Source organism: Parasteatoda tepidariorum, chromosome 3, assembly GCF_043381705.1.
Source record: "Parasteatoda tepidariorum isolate YZ-2023 chromosome 3, CAS_Ptep_4.0, whole genome shotgun sequence".
In the NCBI taxonomy this organism is placed as follows: domain Eukaryota; kingdom Metazoa; phylum Arthropoda; class Arachnida; order Araneae; family Theridiidae; genus Parasteatoda; species Parasteatoda tepidariorum.
Genome location: NC_092206.1, coordinates 78,449,632 through 78,457,861, shown reverse-complemented (window position 1 = coordinate 78,457,861; position 8,230 = coordinate 78,449,632). Strand labels below are relative to the sequence as shown.

The window sequence follows — 8,230 nt, the reverse complement described above, 5'->3', positions numbered from 1 at the left end:
AAAATGTATGAAATAAAATTATTTAATTAAAAAAAAATTCTATAGCTCTGAACAAAGAATTAACAAACCAAATACTGGATGTAATTAACAAGGATGGAGTTGTTAACTCAGTGAATTTTCCAAGTATAACGTTCTTTGCGCTCAAATTTTATCTAACCTTCTAAATTTATCTTTCACTCAGTTCAACCGTTCAACGAATTAGCTCAACCGTTGCAGCCTTAGAGGGCTGGATGAAAGCAACGCTGTTTTCGTAACAATCCATTCCAGGATGTCTTTTATAGACATAGTCTGATTTGTAACAATTGAATCAGTGAGTTAGTTCAGTTTTTGTAGATGAAAAACTTTAAATCATGTACAATATTATTTAAAGATTATTCACTCCGACATCATCACAATGCTTTTTTAAAATATTTTGCAGACCTAACGGATCCCTTTGGACTCTAACAACAACTAATTAATATAGTAGAATGGGTTAAACAACAACTAATTATTATAGGTTAATTAATATAGTAGATTTCAAAAATATTTTTTCAATTTTCGTTACAGCCTCTGTCTTTTCTTCACTTATAAAAGTTATTGAATAAAGATAGGTTTGCGTAAATTGATAGTGTTTCGAAATTTATCCATGCTGTGTATTTATGTTGAAACATAAAATGTTCTATTCAGTTTCAAATCTTTTATTTTAAATTTTAGTTTTGTTATGTGTTAAAAATGTTTCTGTGCTATTTTTATTTACTTCAATTTAATTTCATCATAAAATAAATTGTATTATAAAGAGAAGAAAGAAAAAATCTGAATGATCAGTGTTTTGGAGAATTATTTCTCTAGTTGAAAAGAGTAATTGTGCATTTCATTCTTACAAATATATATTTGATTCATAACTGAAATAAATGTAAGAAAAATGGTGCGAAATCGACAGATTTCAGGTAAACCGCAATTTACTCTCTTTATCAATAACACCACACATCCTTAAAAAATTATGCTATCTAAATATTTTTGGAAACAAGATACAACAAATAACCAAATGATTCCAAGCACTTTCGCATATTCAATTAAAAAATGATAAAGGATGCTATAAACTCATCTGTATAGCTAGTAGTTATCATCTATTATTTATCTTGCTTCTTTCTCGCTGCGGTGTGTTCAAACCGTTTGGACCATTTGCAAATTTGCCACGCGTTGTAATAAAAAAAATGTATTGCATTTATATATATTTTAACATGAAAGTGGAAGCTCATTACATTTTCCCCTGTGTTTTAAATTCGTTAATTAAGACAAAATTGCTTAACAATAACCAATAAAATCTCCTTTGGAACGAGTTAAATGCAGAGTAAACAAACTAAAGTATAATATTAGTAATATTTTGTTCGCAACTAAATGCAATTTTTAATTATATTATTTTGATAGAAAAATAAAATATTATAACAACTTTTCTAAAAAATTATGCAACTGAACCCATGATTTACGCATATTTCGAAAATTTAAGTGAGCAAAAAGATTCAATCCCAAGACAAACTTCACATTTTTATTTGCAATAACACAAGAGAAGGATTGATAGACATACAGATGCAGTTGAAGCTAGCTCATTGTAAGGGGTTGCCTCAACCTATACAAAGTAGAAAAGAAAACAGTTGTAGAAAAAACATTGTTTTTAAACAAATCAGATTATAAACATTACATAGATGAAAAAATAATTTATAATTTATGACTACAGCGGAGTAAAATAATAAATAATAATCGAATTTTATTGAGTTAAACCTTTGAGGGTCATATTGCAGTGCTAGGTAACACAATATGGAGTAACTGAGTTTAACAATGGTACAAGTGAACTTTAATGAAATTTCAAAAGAGAAAAACGAGCACCCTTACTTTTAAAACAATTTCTACCTTTAGTAAAAATCCCATTACTCAAGAAATATTTAAATTTAGAAATTTATTTTCCAAACTTAGAGGATTTGGCTCCTAGATGGTAATTTTATATTTCCGTATTCTGTCTTATCTCTAAAATTTTTTAAACAAATTGGGAAAAAAATTACATTCTGATATAATTCAATTATCCAAATATAATTCAAGGCAAAAATATATTACTCATAAGTATTTATTATTTTTTCAGAGTTTATTTGATAATAGGAGGAAAATTTCTAATTGTAATGTATACAAATTTTTACGTCATTTTGAGGAAGATAATTTTATGTGCAAAATTTAAAATTTGAACAAAATAACTCGATTTAAAATAAATTCGCGATTCATTTGATTTTTTTATTATTCTATATTAAATTACATTCTTTAAAATTGTATTTTTTGCATTAGACAAAAAATTGCAAATTTTTTTTATCTATTGATTAATAAAATAATTAAAGGAAATTAATAAATAAGAAATTAATAAAAGATACTAAATTGTAACTAAAATTAGTTCTGCCTCGAATTATATTTGAATGAATTAATATTTTAAAGGGATGAACAAAAATATATAGGATTTTCTAAAAAAATTCCCGAGGTACGGGGAAATGCAAAAAAAGGAATATAACATTAAAAGGTCCAAACATTTGATTACTCTTCTATCCGAACTGTTAGGATTAAATTTAACAGCTAGTTACAACCCTTATATTTTGAGAGTCTGCAAAATAAATTCGGCAAAAAAAAGAAAGAAAAAAAAGTGTATAATCCGAAAAAAAAATGTTTTCATGTTGTGCTTAATTCCTGAACTTGAATTTTGATCTGAATTTATTAACCTCATCAACCCCTCGAACTATTTATTAAGTCTTAGTATTTGAAGATCCGATAATTAGAACAAAAGTTATTCAGAACATATTTTTTTAGCACTGTACGTCATATTCCGTTTATTATGTTTACTAATTTGAAAATAATTCCAGGGTAATTTTTTATTATACTAGAATATTGCAAAGTAAACCGGTTTTATTCTATTGGTTTGATTAATCAGCATAATTACAGAATTATTTAACTCATTATTAATAACAGAATTATTTAACTTACCATTTGTGTCTGAATTAAATTCTACGACCCTTCATTAGCGTCCAAAAGCTGCATTTAAAACAAAAACAATGCTTTAAATTTTTTTTTAAACAAAACTTTTAAGTGCCTGTAAAAATAATTATTTACTCCTAAATTTCTTTAACCTTTTTTTTTCTCGAACTAGACTGTATCAATTACCAGATTTCATGTTTTGCTGAGTATTAACAGGCATGTGTAAGATGTGTCTGGTGGCAATTGGCTTAGAAAAAACATTACAATTTGTTATGTTTTTAGAAGAAAGGTTCTCAGAGTTCGTTTATTTTATGATTTATTTTGCATCTATACATTGGAGAATGTTGCATTTTACGTAACAAAAGCTTATATTTTAATTATTTTCGTTTTTTTTTCCTCTTTTAATTGTCAAGAAAAGTTTTGCTTATAATCAATTTAGTTTTTAAGTCACATTTCAGTCATATTTTTATCATTACTAGATCTGAATTTTATCGCGATCGTTGCTTGCGATTTTTTTCAAATAGCTATTTTTTAATGATTTACAAGATTCTTTTACAAATGAATAGAATTATGTTAAGCTTATATATCTAAAAATTTCCATTATTTTCATTAAAATGCAATGAATTTATTTTTTTGCTAATCAAATAGATTTTAGCATCTTCAAAATACAATTTTTATTAGAAAATTACAGTTTAATCCATCAACTCTTTGCCATTAATCTCGAAATTGTTAATTTTCAAGGAACCGTCCCTCTAACCATCTGCGTGACTACGCATATACCCCATAATTGGATTAAGTAGTCATAAAAAATGCAAAATGGATGTGCACAATCAAAAATTGAAAATGGAATTTATATGAATAATAAAGAGTAAGAAATGAATATTTAAATGACTTTATAAGTTGGAATAACTAAAAAATCAATCACTTAGATTCTCAGAAAAATCACGTCAACAATGAATCATTATATCCGTACCTTTGACCTTAATCCTTTGAAGTAGAATTTTTGGTTAAATAAGCGAAAAATTTTAAATTTAGCGTTTTTATAACTTATGGTAATGAAATACAGTTTGAATGGTAATGATATAGAGTATGGTAATGAAGTACATTAATTAAATACGGTTCACTTCAAAATATTAACTTTCCTAATTAGCACGCATTTGCATAAGTTATTTAGATTTAGAAAAAATAGTTATTTTTCATTGAAGTTACTACCAAATGTAAATATTATTATATTTGCTAGTAGTAATAATTACGTTTGGTAGTTGTTTCAATTATTTAAAATTATAAAAATTACTTCCAAAAGTTGCCATAACGTTCTTTTTCAGGCCATGAAAATGATCCCACCATAAGATATTCAATTTCCTTGATTTCGCAAATTAATTATCAAAACAATCCGTTCAATCCTTATTTGCTCATTTTCATACAAATAGTTTGATGCATTCTTGCTAAAAAAGGTAATTAAAATTGTTGTTGTATTTCATTTACGTCACACTAGAGCTGCACAATGGGCTATTGGCGACGGTCTGAGAAGCATCCCTGAGGATGATCAGAAGATACGTCATCACAATTTTGGACGGAACCCCGATTTGATAGCCCAATTACCTGCACGCGAAGCTGAGCACTTTACGGTACAACAGTTTAATGAGGACCAATACCGCATACCCTCGGTCCCACAGCAGCCTGATCAAGGTGCTCACCACCCACACACTGACAACAGTCATTAATGCTAGAATTCGGTGATCTTCTGGGAACCGTGTCTTAACGATCAGTCCACTGCTCGACAAAGATAATTAATGACTAAACGAAAAAGTTAATTGCTATAAATGAAATGTATGCAATTCAAATCATAGTTACTTACTATCAAATATTCTCATAACTGCAAATATATTTGGTTAAAGAAAATATATATTAAATCAAAGAAACTAATAGTCATTTTTGTAGAAGGTAGGAANATATAACTTTAATTGTGAAATTTTAACAATAATAAGGAGGAAAAGAAATTATTGATATTTTTAGAGAAATTATTATCAATTAAAGAAAAAAATTATTTTTAAAAGAATTGTTTATTAAATAATGGGAAATGTTCAGAAACGGATTTGCTCGAATTGGATTTGTACTAGGTAAGAACATAAATTTAGTTAACATAGAAATTTTTAATAATACAATCCGTTTAACTTAACGATTTTACATGGAATTTATTTTTCATTATTTGAAAATTTATTGTTTTTTTAAAAAATTTTGTTAGAATTCGTCTTTTTTCTAAATAAATAAACATGGCTGCAAACTCTTATAATTCTAATCATTTGATTGAAAATTGCATTAAATAACTCTTTTTAGAAACATTAGAATGTCATGTAATTAGTTTATTTACATTAAATTTATTATCATCTAGCAAATCCGTGACTAAAATTCTTTCAATATTTACTAAAGAATGTTTTAAAATAAGAAAAATACTTTTTTTTCACAAAATGTTAATAATTTCTCTGAAATCATCAATATAAAACTGATTAAAATTCAACTTTAACAATATTAAAATTTTCTTATTAAAATTCAACCTTATTAGTTATAAATTTTGAATTATCCGGTATATTATGATTATCTTGCACATATTCTGATTCTGGTCCATCCAGGTACGGGTCAATCCAATGTAACTAACAAATCAAATGCGCCTCTCTAATTCAATAAGAACGTGCCATAACTTGCTTTTATCATTCTCTTTTTACATTTCTTATTTCATGTATTTTTTAAATGGCTAGATTGTTACGGAAACATTTTAAATCATTTTGAAAAAACGGTGGTAAGTGTACATACATTTGGATGCACTGGTCGCTTTATATATTAAAATTTAAGTTTTATACTGCATTTTTTTCGAGTGATTGATTAATTTCGAATTACTGATTAATTTCGAATTGATTAATTTCGATTGATTAATCTCGAATCGTTCATTTTACATTCTACATTTCAATTTTACATTTTTTAAACTTTTTGGGTGATCCTTACCTTATTCTTTTGATATATTTGAATTAATTAGATAATAGAAATACAATGTTCGAAAGCACTCTTTATTCTGGACATAATCGTGTGAGTTCATGACAAGATTATATCTTTATCCTATTTTGATTTTTTTGATTTTTTAAATCAACAACGCCTGATGTTCTAATGAAAATATTCAAACAAACACGGTTTCCAGATACCATTTATGCAGATTAAAGGACAAATTTTACTACCGAGTTTACAGAAGAGCTTGTTAACATTTTGGATCTATCTCCAGTGTTTACTACTCCCGAAGATCCTGAAAGTATAAGAGCAGTAGAACATTGGAATAGTACTCTAAAAGATTTGTTAAATAAGAACCTTTAAGAAAATGTCAGTGACAGAGACTTACACCTCCAATATCTGATGCTCCCCTATCGAGAAGTAGCACATAGTACCACTGGTATTTCGTCATATGAACTAGTGGATAGATTAAAGGAAGAGTAAGTTAAAATTGCAGATCAGGTTTGGATCCTCATTTTCTGATAAACTGTTGAGAACATGGATAGGTCCAGAAGCGACTGCTCAGTTGCCATGGCAACACACCGCACTGGTAAAAATGGACAGAAGAATCAGAAAACTACATTTTATCAAGCTCCGACAGAATGTAGTGAAGGTTGGTCAAATAATATGATTTTTGACTATGAAAAAGAATTTGAAGATTTACATCATGCACCCTCTGAAGCCTTAAAATTGATTAAAGATGATATTCGAAAATATGTGCATAAAAATTCTGTAAATTTAAATTAGTTGCAAAAACAGAAGCTAGTTATCAGATTGCAATATTTTGTTGATGTTTTTGATTACATCCCAAGATTAACAAAAGTGAACGGACATTCATTGTCTTTAACTCCGGATTTGTTTCCAAAGAAAATGAAACCCCATCTCATACCTATTGCTCCACAGGAACGAGTGGATTAACAAATTCAAGAACTACTTTGGCTAGAGCTGATGGGAACGAGTGATAGTGAAAGGGCTCAAAATCAATTTTCAATGGATGGATAAAGCATCAATTTTAATCGATGGATAAAGCTCATTTCCCTCTTGCAAATACCATCTATTATATATCGATGATGTTGCAATATTTTCTGACTCTAGGGATGATAACCCTTATCATATTAACCAAGTCTTTAGAGTCTTGAACGAAGTAGGGCTGAAAGTGAATCTTAAAAACTATGACTTGGGGAAAAACTCAGTAAAAGTTTAAAGTCATTTAATCGAATACGGACAACATTCCACCCATCAAGGAAGAGATTAAGAAAATGCAAAGTTTAGACCGACCATCCACTAGGAGGAAGTCAAAAGTTTTCTGGGTTTAGATTTATTAGACTATTATGGAATATATTCAGAAATTTTCAGATATAATCTTACCTTCTACCAACTTTACCAAGAAAAACAAAAAGTAGAAACAAACTATATTCCTTGAGATAACTCAGCTGAACACTCAAAGAATGTTGACTGAAATGTCTTAGATGTACACTCCCAATATGGAGCTACCATTTCAACTATTTACTGACGCTAGTACAAATGCCTCAGGAGCCTTCTTATCATAAACTGATGAGCATGTAATAGAAATCTCAATTGCATTTTTTAGCAAGAAGTTATCAGAAATAAAAACAAAAAGATAAAGTTACGATCGAGGTGCCTTTTCAGTGTTGGAGGCGTTAAAACAGTTCAATAAATGAATTTCTAATTCAAAAATCAAAGTCATTTCCGGTCAAGAACCACTCACGTATTTGACATACAGTGCAGAGTTACAAAGTGGGAATTAGCATTCCAAAACTAAAATTTTAGAATTGCAAGTGGAAAAGGTAGAGCACATGCAACGCAGATGCCTTGCCAAGATTACCAGTCTTGTGAACTAATCTATATATATAAAAGTGAATGTGTGTCTGTCTGTCTGTCCTCTATAGACTCCTAAACCATCCGACAGAAAGCTATGAAACTTGGCATACAGATAGTTCAAAGCACGAGGAAGGTTTCTGTCGACATTAGAACATTCTGCGATAAACCGTTCCAGCGATATCAGTGAAAGTCGAAATGGAATTTTCTGATTGGTTAAAAGCTAGCCATTGTTTTAAATTTTGCTATAAACGATTCAATTTTCAAATATCTTGAAGATAACAACAGTGATATTTTCTATCTTATAACTCTATTCATTTAGAAAAGTAAATTAAAGTAAATTGCATATACTTTAATTTTTAATTCGCGC

At 28.5% G+C, this 8,230-nt stretch overlaps 1 long non-coding RNA gene across 1 annotated transcript; it reads right to left on the bottom strand.

The window, feature by feature from the left end:
* Positions 1–1,503: 1,503 nt before the first annotated feature.
* LOC122271758 (uncharacterized) lies at positions 1,504–4,887 on the bottom strand. Its single transcript, XR_006226573.2, has 3 exons — positions 4,844–4,887; positions 2,995–3,042; positions 1,504–1,606 (listed from the first exon to the last, which is right to left on the bottom strand). It is a non-coding gene; the product is annotated as an uncharacterized lncRNA (long non-coding RNA).
* Between the last annotated feature and the right edge of the window lie 3,343 nt (positions 4,888–8,230).